General features: G+C 45.7%; 1 long non-coding RNA gene across 1 annotated transcript; it reads left to right on the forward strand.

The window, feature by feature from the left end:
• Positions 1-267: 267 nt before the first annotated feature.
• On the forward strand, positions 268-3,610 carry LOC120383820. Its single transcript, XR_005588538.1, has 3 exons — positions 268-314; positions 581-708; positions 3,255-3,610. It is a non-coding gene; the product is annotated as an uncharacterized LOC120383820 (long non-coding RNA).
• The last annotated feature ends 783 nt before the right edge of the window (positions 3,611-4,393 follow it).

A 4,393-nucleotide genomic window follows, 5' to 3' on the forward strand; every position in this document is an offset into this window, starting at 1 on the left:
CTTCTCAGCCTGATGTTATTGTTTATCCATATTACCCTGCTTGTGTTTAAATATTGTAATGACTCTCATAATGTGTTTCCAGCTGCTTACCACCCTGGGTAGCTGGTTATTAAAAATAAACTTGTGTAAACATGACATTTCTCTTGCATAGCTCAGCCAATTTGCCCGCATGCTCATGCTAAGAGATCACAAAGGTCTGTTTGTCACATCATGGGTCATTCCTATGGGAATGGCTGCAATGCCATCAGCGGAGGATTATAACCTATTAGTGTGGCTGGCTTGCAGACAATGCGGGAGGGATGGTGAAGAGGAAGGTAATACACTAGAGAGGACCCTTTATGTACAGATATTTCCTTTGTACTGGTTTGAGGGACATGTTTTCTTCCCCCTAAAGTACATCATGCTTGATTTGATGTGTTTTATCAGTCACTCTGCTGCCTCGTGAACTTAAAAGTTCTTTGGGTGGGTGAGTGGGTGGGTGTCTGGCTGGCTGAGGCGGGGGAAGATTAATTAAAGCGTGATCAGACTGGTTAGTCCCCAGGGAAGAACTGTGTGTGCAGTGTTGTTTTTGATTTTTCAGTGTCCATGTGGCTCCGTGTCGATGTTAGAAAAGGCGAAATGGAAGGAGTGTGCCTGACACTTGGAGCAGAAGGTGGGGAGATTTGGGATAGATGGAGCTGTGCAGCAACAGATCATTACTCAGGAAAGGTCAGTTATGAAGAAATATTGATATCTGATGGTCGATCTGGTTACACAGTGGTAAAGTGTTACATTGAAAGCCCGGCCACTCGCGTCTTCGGACTGGGGATCCATGGAGAATGTGTGTGTGTGGTTCTTTTTTTTAAAGAAAAGAAAAGAAAATGGAGAAAGTACTTCCAAAAACATTAGCCATCCCGAGTAAGCTGATTTCACCTGGGCTGAGTGAAGAGGGTGGGTGGTTAATATCTCTTTAAGACAGTTAAACAACTTGACAGTGTCACTTTAGGCCCAGCATTTATAATCTAGCTGGAGAAATCTCCTGATGTGTCGAGAAAAGATATTTATTCACAGAGGGCCCAATCCAATATCTGTTGAAGTCCACTGGGCTCCGCCCACTGATTTCACTGGGCGTTAGATTGGGCCTATGGTGTCTTCTGGAACTGGTGGAAGTTCTGTGAATTTAGAAGTGTTGATGTGATTTTGAATTTCCAAAAGGTCAAGGAAACATTTGCGTTTAACCCTTCCTGTTTTCCAACCAGTTCTATTGTCTTTCACGTACAAAAGTCACAAAATGGGAAAATAATCAGGAACCAATCTGAACATTTAAGCAAAACTCAAGTCAGAGGGTGTTGCTCATTTGAAATGCGAAGAGCAATCTCACCCTGCAAACAGAACTAAGGACCATCCCAAATCTCTCCACCTTCCACTCCAAGTGCCAGGCATACTTCACTTTTGCCTCTTCTAATATTAACACAGAGCAGCATGGACATTTAAAACCAAAACACAACACTGCACACACAATTCTCCCCTGGGGAGAAGATGAGAGTGAGAATGAACTACATGTGACAGATGTTAGCCATGTCACTGAATACGTGACTGGAAGGTATTGATGACCATGGTATAAAAACCTATATAATAAAATTGAGACAATATGGCCTGGTGATAGAGCACTAGTGCTCAGGAGACCTGGGTTCTATTTCTGGCTCTGCCACTGGTCTGCTGGGCGATCTTGAGCAAGTCACTTCTCTCTGTGCCTCAGATTCCTCCTCTGTAAAATGGGTATAACAACGCTGATCTCCTTTGTAGAGTGCGTTGAGCTCTCCTGGTGAAAAGTGGTAGGTATGATTAGAATAGAAAAGGGGAGTAAGGCCCATGAGATTTGAGTGGCAGACTCTTCACAGATATCCAGTGAGAAAGCCCAGACATATATGTTACTGGTTGCCACAGTGGACACTGTGAGGAAAGTAAAGGATGCAGCTCACTGTGGCCCCCCTGCAAGTTTGAACTGTAGTGAGTTTGTGCAGCAAGTGGACCAGCTGGCCATGTGACCATCATGCCTCTCTCTCCCCCTCTGCATTAAGCTCGTGCGGAGATCTCCGAGGCAGAAGGAGAAGAGGGGTAGGGGCATTTAGGGGTATGGAATCCCCCTATACGGGATCATCATTAGTGTGCCTACCAGTGTACCTTGAATTTCACCTGGCAAATTGGGAGCAAGGACAGAACATAGAGCACGACATAATATAAACACATCACCAATCTGGTTAGTATCAGTGAGACCAGAGATAATATTTTATAGGGCAATGACAAATCTAGGGATCCTTTATGAAGAGCCCAATTCTGAAAGTTGGCTCTGGAGGTGCTGGCAGAGATGTGACTATGAACATGGCTGCCCTGGAGTGCGAGATAGAATTGGTGAAATGCTCACAAGGAATTCTTCCCGCTAATTCTAACGATGAGACATTCATCGGGTTATGTGAGAAAAATCCAGCACAGCCCTCAGGTGCTTTTAGTGTGGCTAGGCTGGGGGTTTGAATGGAACTCAGAAGGAACTACCAATAGGAGCTACCAAATCCCATGGGATTTCAAAGAGAGTTGGGCGCTTAACTCATTTAGGCTCCTTTGAAAACCCCAGCCACAGTGAGAAGCACTGTGGGCCAACTCCATGCCGGGGTAACCCCACTGGAGTCACAGGAGTTAAACACCAAGCTGAAATTTGGTCCTGTGTGTTTCCCAAACGGCAGTGCTGATTTTCCCCTTGTTTTTTTCATTGCTTTGCTCACATAACATCCTAAATCTGCTGCAAGGGATATGTAAAACAGCCAATATTACTGGTCCTCAAGAATGGCTTTATAGTTCTCTCCTTTGCTGTGTGAACCTAACTGCTTATAACATGTATTTTGCGTTGTGCTCAGCTGCATTAAAAGGCTACTGGGGTTTATTTTTAGGTTTTTCTCTCTACACTGAATTACCTAGCTTGTAGCAGTCAAGGTTTTGTTTTGTCACCTCAAGGCCTAATCATAGTGGGATTTGCTGACATTCAGAGTCAGCAAATATATCTACAGACATCAGCTCTGTAGAAATGCTTTCAACTGACAAGCAGTGTGTAAAGGGAAAGGAACGAATGAGAGTTCCCGACTGGTGCAAATGTTAAGAGAGGCATAATTATCCCACGTCAACATCCTAATTCCTAGCACTTTGATCAGAATGCTTTGAATTCTGAATATGGCATAAAAGTGTCATCTATCAGTTTTAATGAAAGGGATCTTTGCCCACAGAATGCCATGCGGCAAGTAGGAGAGGCCTGAAGTCATTTCCCGAATGGCCCCAGGAGACTTTGAATATTCCTTCAAAGCGGGTGATGTCATCAAAGAGACCACAGGAGGTGAGGAGTGCGTGGAGCGCCTCCCTACAGAGCAGAGACACCGATCCAGCATGTGCTGAAATTCATCTCTGGTAAGCAAAGCACTAGTGCACATGCTTACCTTTGAGCACGCATTTCAGGGCCATTGCCGCCAATGGGACTTCAGCACATGCCTGACGAGAAGCACATGCTCTGGTGCTTTGCGGAATAGGACCGGTCTGCTCAACTGGGGCCAGGGAGTACCAAGCTGCCGTGAAACAATGTGCCAGGTGAGCCCAGCAGAGGCGTGGGTGGAATATTTGCAATCAAATCCTTAGTGTTGTGAGCTTTTTCTGTATTTCACTTGGATTGTCAGCTTTTTGGGGCAGGGCCCATCTTTGGTTCTGTGTTGGTTCCAGCACCTAGCGTAATGGGGCCTTGGTCCGTGACTGGTGCTCCACCACCACCTTTCTCAGGCACCAAGAGGTCACCTGGCCCTCTGCTGACTTCTCTGGGCCTCTGCAGACACCTTCTCACAGGCTTCTCTACATCTCACTTTCCCTGGTCTTAGCCCTCTCCCTTATTTATCCCAGCGGGCCTAATTGAATCACATAACCCGTCTTCATTTTCCTCACCTGGGGAGGTGAGTTGAGAATGCCCTACATGGGACTGAGACCCATTTCCCCTGAAAGGGCCAGCCACATTGTGACAAGCTGCTTTCTCCTGTTACTGAAGCGGCCTGTAGCTTCCAAGATACATTTCCTTCTTTTGCTTAGCAAGGATTTCATATTCTCAATACGTTCTAGTCTTGAAAGGTGTTGGGGTAGATGCAGAGCAGTTCCCTTTCTTCAAGGTTTCCTCAGTGGTCATGTTTTGGAGGATCTTGGGCCAGATCCTCAGCTGGCCTAAAGCAGCATGGCCTGTGAGATCATGACAGCTGACACCTAACATGATTTTAAACACAGATGGCCCTGCTTATGCTAACAGCAATATCATGTTTAACGTCATGGTCAGTAAAGCATGTTACTTAGCAAGTTTTCCCAATGTAGACATGGCCAAAGTGCTGCACACCAC

The sequence above is a fragment of the Mauremys reevesii genome, linkage group 15, assembly GCF_016161935.1.
Source record: "Mauremys reevesii isolate NIE-2019 linkage group 15, ASM1616193v1, whole genome shotgun sequence".
NCBI classification, from domain to species: domain Eukaryota; kingdom Metazoa; phylum Chordata; order Testudines; family Geoemydidae; genus Mauremys; species Mauremys reevesii.